Source organism: Varanus komodoensis, unplaced genomic scaffold, assembly GCF_004798865.1.
Source record: "Varanus komodoensis strain SLA01 unplaced genomic scaffold, ASM479886v1 scaffold1, whole genome shotgun sequence".
In the NCBI taxonomy this organism is placed as follows: Eukaryota; Metazoa; Chordata; class Lepidosauria; order Squamata; family Varanidae; genus Varanus; species Varanus komodoensis.
The window spans coordinates 130978004-130987549 of record NW_025335268.1 but is presented as its reverse complement, the minus strand read 5'-3'; positions in this window follow the sequence as shown (position 1 = coordinate 130987549).

Genomic DNA, 9546 nt, shown 5'->3' with positions numbered 1-9546 from the left:
ATTTGACAGGTTTGTGTAACTTCCAGGCTTGAATATTTTCAGCAACAGACTGTGAACAAGGTGAACCAAATACATCATTGGTTTACCTTGTTGCATTGCATTATTGCATTTCTATATTGCCCAATAGCAGAAGCTCTCTGGATGGATTTACAACAGTTTATAAAGAAGAGCAATATAATTTGGCAGAAGTAATAATAACTATTGACTTTTTGTGAAACTTTCTAATATTTGTGCAAAGTCCCTTGAAATCTTTTTCTTCTCTTTTTCTTCTTTTTAATTATGAAAATAATTACAATTATAAAAAGGACAATGTAATAAACTAAATGTAATAAAGGACAAGCCCCATTGTAGACACACACAGGACTGTGATCTTTTTTTTTAAGTAAGTCTTTTTCTGGCATTTTGCAACATTTATCTTCAAAACCTTTCAGGGTGTGATCCTATCTATATTCAGACACAAGAAAGTCCTGCATTTCTCAATACTCTTTGTCTACAGATGCATAGGATTGTGCCTCATATACTCAACAGGAGCAACAGTAGATGGCAACCTATTCAGTCTTTCACACAAGCCAGTTAAAGCTAAACTACATAGATGTTCAGTATAAGTCCATTCAGAAATAAGCCCTATTGAGTTCAGTGGGGATATTTTTAAGCAGGTACGGCAGATTTCTAGGAGACCTGCAATAGATCAGCAAGGGTTCCTGATACTAACAATAGCAATACAAAATATTATCCCCCCTTTCTTAAATTAGGCTACTCGAACAAAACTAGGATTTGTGTGTGTGTGAAAGCACTGAAATCACACAAATATTTCTTTAGCATTACAGAGATCTTCTGTGCCTCATCATCATAAGCATACAGTGTGCAAACAAAATACTTCATACATCCTATTCTCACATTAAAAATATGTTCTGTTCTAAGAATGGAAAATACTGCCATTATCCCAAACAAGCATTTTATGCTGGGCTATGCCTGTCTTTATCTGTACCCCTAAAGTAAGTTTGTACCCAATGGTCCTTCTTTTAAGTGAAAACTCCCACTGAGCTCCACACAGTTTTTAAGGATACCTTTTGTTTATTCTGCTTAAAGGCTTGAGTAATCAAGCCTTGTATAAAATACTTTAAATGAATACCCAGTCCTCACCAATATCATTACTATTTTCTTTCCTCTTTAAGGGCACATGAATACTTTTGCATAAAGGAAAGCTGAGAGCCATCTGGTGCTGTAAGCAGGGATCACAACCCAACTTTTGTCCCTTGGAAAACAGGTGCTGTGCCATGCCATTTTCCCTAATTTTCACACCTTTCATCTTGCAGGAAACCCAAGGTGGCTTACATAGCCCCCTCCACTTTTTATTCTCACAACAACATGCTTGTGAGGTAGATTAGGCTGAGAATGAGTGACTGACTGAAAGTCACCCAGGGAAGATCATAACTGTGTGGGCACTAGAGCCAGGATCTCCCAAGTTCCCAGTCCAACTCTTTAACCACCACACCAAACATTAACCTTCCCTCCCCAAAATAATGCTTGAACATTTCAGATGGTGTTCTTTAGAATCAAATTGCAACAGTATTCTAATGCTTTCTGTCCTTTGTAATCCTATCAGGAAAAACAGTGGCTGTGTCTACAAGGCAGGGCAGTCCATCTAGTATACTGTGTGTGTCATGTCACAAGTACTTTTTCCTTCCATACGGTTTAGATCAGGGGTCCTCAAACTTTTCCACCAGGGATCCAGTCAAAAGCTGCTGGCGCTGGGTGCGGGCCAGAAAGGTGTTGCTGGTGGCACGCGCGGGCCGGTGCGGGAGCGGCATGTATGGGCGCGCGTGCTGCAGTGGGGGTGGGATGTGCGACGAGGCAAGGTGAGGCGCAGGCGTGCAGTGGGGGGAGGCGAGGCGAGGCAGGGTGGGCATGTGCTGCGCGGGGGGTGCATGAGTCAGCGGCTTGCTCGCTTGAAGATCGTTTTCTCCAAGGGAGCAAACTGCTCACGTGGTGAGGTGGGCGGCGGTGGGCGCACGCATGGCAGGTCCAAATGGGCATGGTGGGCCGGATCTGGCCCCCGGGCTGTAGTTTGAGGACCCATGGTTTAGATTAACCCAGGCCACATAGGCTCCACTTTGGAAGATGGGGACAGGTCCACTAAATTGTCTCTTGAGATACATGGCTGGATTTTGCATTTGTGGTACTCCTGAAAGAGTGGTAAAATGGTGCTTTCCTACAAGAACAGAACAGTGAAAGTATCATCTTTATAAAGACCACTGATTAGTGATACCTAGTTTTTGACAGACTTTCACTAGAGAGGATTAACTATATTGCGTTTTTGGGCAATGTGCTGGAATGGGTGGTGGCGGGACAACTCCAGGTACTCTTGGATGAAACTGATTATCTGGACCCATTTCAGTCTGGCTTCAGACCCGGGTATGGTACTGAATCTGCCTTGGTCGCCCTGTATGATGACCTGTGCAGGGAGAGGGATGGGGGAGTGCGTCCCTGTTGGTTCTCCTGGACCTCTCAGTGGCTTTTGATGCCATTGACCATGGTATCCTCAATAGGCTAGCGGGATTGGGGGTCGGAGGCACTGCTTTGCAGTGGTTCCGCTCCTGCCTCAATGACCAATTCCAGAAGGTGGTGCTGGGGGACTTTGGCTCTGTGCCATGGCAACTTTGCCATGGAGTAGCACAGGCTTCCATTTTGCCCCCCTTGCTATTTAGTATCTACATGAAACCACTGGGAGAGGTCATCAGGAGGTTTGGGTTGCGGAGTCATCAATATGCTGATGATACCCAGCTCTCCCTCTCTTTTTCAACTAACCCAGATGAGGCAGTGGCTGTACTGAACCAGTGCCTGGCCGAGGTAATGGGCTGGATGAGGGCCAATAAACTGAAGCTCAATCCAGATAAGGCAGAGGTTCTGTTGGTGGGCAATTTGAGCTCCTGGGTAGGTGACTTGGGCCTTGCCCTGGACAGGGTTGCACTCTCTCTAAAGGACAGGGTCCTCAGCTTGGGAGTGCTCCTTGACCCGGAGCTGTCCTTGGAAGCCCAAGTGGCAGCAGTGGCGAGGAGCACTTTCCTTCAGCTTCGGCTAATCCATCAGCTACGTCCCTACCTGGAGGAAGATTGCCTAGCAGCAGTAACACACGCATTGGTTACTTCCCGGTTGGATTTCTGTAACATGCTTTACGTGGGGCTGCCCTTGAAGACAGTCCAGATACTTCATATGGTTCAAAACAGAGCTGCCAGGATGCTGTCAGGGACTGGGCATTATTCTCATATAACCCCGGTCCTCTATCAGCTCCATTGCCTTCCCATCGAAGTCTGGGCTCAATTCAAGGTGCTGGTTGTTACCTATAAAGTCCTAAATGGCTTGGGGCCAGGATACCTAAAGGAACGCCTTTTCCCCTATTTGCCCTCCTACCCCCTGAGATCAGCAACAGAAGCCCTCCTCCGGGAACCCTCTGTGAAAGATGTTAGGAGACAGATTACCCGGAGGAGGGCCTTCTCTACGATGGCGCCCTGACTATGGAATACGCTCCCCAGAGAGGTCCACCTGGCGCTGTCATTATATGTTTTTTGGCACCAGGTTAAGACCTTTTTATTTAATCAATATTTTAATAAGTTTTAATATTGAATTGTATTGTTGTATTTTATTAATTGCAGCCAGAGTGGGTCATCAATTTATTTATGCTGTTAGCCATCCAGAGATGTTAGCAATTGGATGGCATACAAATTTTATAAATAAATAAATATATTGCTATTACCAATGTCAGAACACAGGCTACTGGGAAAGCAAAAAAACAAAACAAAACAAAAAACAGTCTGATCCACCCATCTGGGGCACAAATATGAGAATTATGGAGGCTATACATTACTGATACCTGGCAATCTAGGCAGCAACCCCAGTACTAAATTGTGCAGAATATTTGTGGAAACTTATTTCTCTGTATCTATGTTCCTGTTGTCCAGATCTTGTGAGATTTGCTGATGCCAATCAGAAATAATGTTAAGAACAAAACACTGTGAACAGTGAGTTGCTGATTCAGGACCTTTTCTAGAACAGCATGAAGCAATGTGCCTGTGCAATTAAACTAGGACATAGTTTGAGAGACAGAGAGATGTGAGCTTCCCTGCATGACATGCTCTCTTAAGAACCACCCTTCACAAAATTTGTTATGGGATAGATAGGACTGCCAGCCAGCTACAGAAAGGATTCTTACTGGTTGAATAGAACAGCACTAAATGTAATTAGTGTAATTTCAGAAACTTAGCAAGTGCAATTTGAGAACTGAAGAAACTTACCCCATGTCTAATGAGATTGCATGTATGGGAAGAGGTTCAGTTTACAAGTATGTACTGAGTTCCCAGAAATGATGCTTGAACCCTGGGACTATTTCTGTGGTTGTCAGAAAAGTAATGCTCATATTTTGTTATACTGTAAACTGAACAGAGCTGGTGTGGCATAGCAATTGGTGTGTTGGACTAAGAGCCAGGAAATTGTAGTTCAAATCCCCATTTGAGATGAGCAGGAAGATAAAGGGGTAAGTGGGAGAGAAATAGCAAGAAAAGGGATTGGGGAAGAGAAATAGGGAAGCTAGATGCTGGGAGTGGAGAGAATGTATGCAGAGGGGACAGGTCCATGTAGAAAAATGGATAGGTCAAGAAGCAACATCTTCCATTTTCTCCTCGCTTCCAACTTCACAATTTCTCTACCCATACCACCTCAGGCTCCTAAAATAGTCATTATACAACTAGCAACATCCTCCATGGGGCCACCCATGTGGGGGTGCTCAAAGCAGTTTCTCAGATTTCAAATGTGCCTATGGATTCAAAAAAGTTGGGAACCTTGCTGTACAGCAAGAATGTTCCTCCACCCACAAGCCATTTTGAGAATTCAGAGTCATACTTACAACCTGTAATTTTTATTTCTTTTCACAAAGTTGTGGGGTAGGGGGAAAGTATGACCTTGCTGAAATATATCTTACTGTCCAGAAGTGTCTCCAGCTATTTTCTAGACATTGTGGGCCATTTCTCTGCCATTTCGGTAACCAAAGATGTGCCTGGAAACTTGGCTGCTGATAATTATGGAAGATTAATGTTATCAGTCATGTTGGCCCTATTAACTCTCTCCAACCAAACCACGTAATATATCTGAATGTATTAGTCTAATTCTCTTGCCTTTGGGACAGTCTGAAGGCACATAATGTAATTATAATAATTAAGCTGGGTGTCTGACCCTAAACATTAAACAGATAGAACGCAGAGCTATATGCAAGTTGTTGCATCTATATGCACATTCGAATAAAGAATTCTTGACCGACTTTACATAGCAACAATAATTCTACATTGAAAATGAGTTAACTTTTATTTATTTAATCAAGTATTCTTATTAGCATTTATACTCTGCCCTTCCACTGAGATTAAGAATTTGACTTTGTATAGTCAGTATATCTTGAGTGCAGTATTTTAGTTTTTAAAGAATTCAGATTTGTAGAAAGTGGTGGTGGTCAAGGACTGGAAGCAGCAAAATGTGGAAAAATGAAAGGAAGACGGTCTGTATGGGTACAGAGGAAAGCAGAAATGGTAGGGTGATTGGAATTTAAAGCCATAGGGGGAAAAACTGAGCTTTTTTCCAGTCATTTGTCATTAAAGGCCTTAGTCATTAAGGGCCCAGTCCGGTGCATATTTATGCACAGGGAAGTCCTACAACTCTCCGCATTCACTAGCCAGCTATGCTCTCTCCAGGATGTTGGCAGTTGCAGGCTTTATTTTTGCCTAAATGTGCACAGGATCACACCCTAGAAGTAGTACCTTGTAAGATCATGTTTAAGCCTCTACACCTTCAAAGTCTTTAAAGTATTTCACCACAGTTTTGATTTGTGCACCCTTACCCTGTCTTTGGCCAGGAAAAAGTGAAAACTGTAAGTCTTACAAAGCCAGATACCCATTTCCAGGATTCATGCTTTATTTTGTAAGCTTATTATGGAAAATGAACAGCTGTGAACATGAATGTAGATTAAAAGCACTGCTTATTCCTTCCAGTGATCAAGCTACTGAGCAGCATAACATGAAAGTAATGAGCAACAACCCTGCTATTACTAGGTTCCCTTTCCCTTTGAATCAAAACTGTGATTGCCTACTACAGTAATCTCAATATATTTCAGAGTGTGAGCTAATGGTTTGCTATTTATTATATCAACACAACCTGGCCACTTCACAGAGCATTGTGTATAAAACCAACAATAGTAAAAGCATTAAAGTATGACATACCTCATTTCTCACATCTTTTAAGAACTTTTTTTGGGGGGGAGGGAGGGTGAATGAACTGCCAACATTTTTAAAAAATCATGTCTTGATTAACATATGGCAGAGCTACAAAGGACTATATAAAATCACACAGCTCACTAGTCACTACTTTGTCTTCCCTTTGCTATCACAGGATTTTTAACAATATAAGCTTTTGTAACCTGCATGTGTTTAGACACAAATCTGAGGCAAGAACCGGTTGCCGATCACTCAGATGGCTTATATTCGAGGGATGTCTCACCGTGGGGGTAAGCAGCTTGTGATCCTCCAGACCTTTTGGCCTAGAGTTTTCATTAGCCCTAGCCAGCTTCGCAAACAATGAGAGAAGTTGTAAGCCAAAACATCTGAAAGGCCGTCGGCTGCCCACCCCCGCTTATATTATCAGTGTAGTGGTGGGAAGAAGATCCTCACCAGCCATCTGCCAGCATGGTATCAGGCAGAACAAATTGGTCTGAAGGCAGACCTCGTTCATACCTTCCTCTTCAGAGCTACATGCCTGCAGTAGCAGCGCCTTGGCAGAATTCACAATGGCCAATGTCCTTACGTTTTTATGCAACCTCCCATTCTGCACATACTTTATGTTACCACCTAAAACCCCATTAGATTTTTCTAGACTCCTAATATGGTAGGACCAAACTTCTGTTGCCGTAGACAATGACACACTTCTCGCTTAACTGTTGTGAACTGCCCAGAGAGCTTCACCTATTGGGCAGTACAGACATACAATAAATTTCTCTCCAGTATAGCACAATTCTGCTGCTAAGGCCCTGAGAGGCTGTGGGTCTCTGGTGCCACACATGGTGTGAGTGTCTGCTGTTGTTGCCATTGGCCCAAACAACCAGTACAACTTAGATTGTAGTTGCTGATCCTCTGTGGAAAGAGGCAGTCTGAAGAATTAGAATGACTGAGCCATTTGCAAGCTCTTAAGAGCTTTCATCTTATACTGCTTTCGAACTCAGCAATGGTGCCAAAATCCTTGCCAATACTCTGAGATTGTCCTCCAGTATTCAGGATTTAGAGGCTTAATCCCCAGGATGCTGCTGTGAGCCATCCATGAAGAATGTTAAGAAATGTGTAACATGGATACTAAATTGGGAGTTCAAACTACATCTTGTTAATTCACAGAGACACTTTATTCAACTTTGAGTCCATTGTGATAGTTTACTATGCATACTGATTCTTATTTTCTATTGCAGAAAAGCTATCTCAGCTTTTGAAAATCAATGTTAGGGTTTTCAGTTAAAAACACATATGGAAAAACAGTATCAAGTGATGAACTTTCCAGGAAAAAAAAAATCTGACAGCATTATGGGACTCAGACAAACATCCTGAAGCATATTTTAAATTCAGCCAAAAACATACAAGGCAGAAGCAGTGGCCTGAATTCAAAACACAAAACTACTCTTTTGACCCCATTTTTTCTGCTGCAATAGGCTCAGAAGGCAAACTGACGAGGCTCAGAAACTAATGTTCAGTTCTTTGCCCAAGTTATAAGGGAGAGATGAGATGTGAGCCCCACATACCAAATCACATATTTGCCTCCAAAAAGCACAACAAAATACTCATTTCACAGAAAACAAAACTGATGCTAGAGTTGCAAAACATGCCCTTATCAGTTCCAAAGTACACACAAATTGCACTCACAAAAACCATATGTGAATCACAGACAGTATTTTTAAGTAATGCAGCATGCTAGCCTCCCACTCAAAAATAAAATAAGATATAGCTAGCTTAAAAAGAAAAAAATGCACGCTCGAAGGGGAAGGGAGATGGAGGGGCAAGCTGAGGACACATTGGTGTGCATAGGCACCATACCGGGGACCTGATACTGCACTGGTCCTGGTGTGCCACAATACCAACCAAAGAGAAAAGCTGTTTAACATGGAAAAAAGTTACAATGAATCATTACAGGCTCTTCCAATTTTTCAATAAGGTATTTTGTTGCAATTTCTTAAGTGTCAAACCAGGAGATGATGTGGCTTTTTTTGAAGCTCTAATAGTTATTTTAAAAACTTGGCCACTATGTAGCATTTTTAGTATAATGCAATATAATATAAGCCACCCGGAGAGCCTCTTGGGTATGGGGTGCAGCATACAAATGCAACAAACAAACAATATTAGACTGTTCAGTTGACTAAGGGTGCAATCCTCCAACTTTTGGGACAGAAAAATTCCCAGAGCTTCCTCAGTCAGCCATGCTGGCTGGGGGATTTCAGAAACTATAGGACTCTTTCTGTCTAAACATCCATAGAATTGTGTCCTGCATCAGCCAGCTCTACATTACTTTTGACAGGGGTACAGGAAGAAGCTGTGGCATTTTAAATATGAGGCTCTGGCGTTCCTTACTAAGATCTACTCCACCCCACCCCCACTTCCTGTATATTCTATAACACAACCAAGTCTTCTGTCAAGAAATGTATCACCAGGATACCAGTAGCTCTGTGCACTGCTACCCAAGTTGCACTCTTGTCTGAAACTTTGCCAGTCAAGCTGCAACTTTGCTGAAGACTGCATGCAAGATGTGGCATGGTGTTGCTCGTTCCAGAATTCCAGGATCGGAACTCCTGCTTTTCCTGGTGCAATGCTGCACTCCCGCACCTGAACATTTAGTAACCTAACCTATGATGGGAACTACTATCATTAGGTTGCCACATTATTATTGCTGCCCCACATCCATGGGAACATCCAGGGCCCTCCATGCTAGTCACAGCTTAACCTGAAGAATGCACATTTGTCAGATAAGTCAGTGAGCCAGAAGCAAGGACTTGATTGACACCGAGCAGAGAAACCCACTTGTACAGCTATCAGTAAGGCTGATGCTTTTAGTACTCACCCAAGAGTGGCAGCCAGGCAAGGCTCCCATTTATAGCACCTACACTTCCAGCTGACATTCGCTACTAGTAATCTTGTAAATGCAAACTCTGTGGACGTAAGGACTAAGTTTACTCATCCATAGTGCTGATGGAAAAGGCTTAACATGTTTTGGGGTCAGAGGTGAAAACTCCAAATGGTGCTTGCCACTGTAGGGGAAAAATTGTGAAAAAATGAAGGTGGGATCCTATGCGAGTTTAGACAGAAAAAGGCCTACAACTGCTAGTGTGCATCAGACAGTTGTATACTCTTTTTTTTTGGGAGGGGGGCCGGACGAAGCATGCATAGATCAGCCCTAAACCATTGCCAATTTATAAGATGCCCTCATCGACTCGGTTTCTATTACCACCAGTGAAGTTTACAAGCATACAACAGAGAT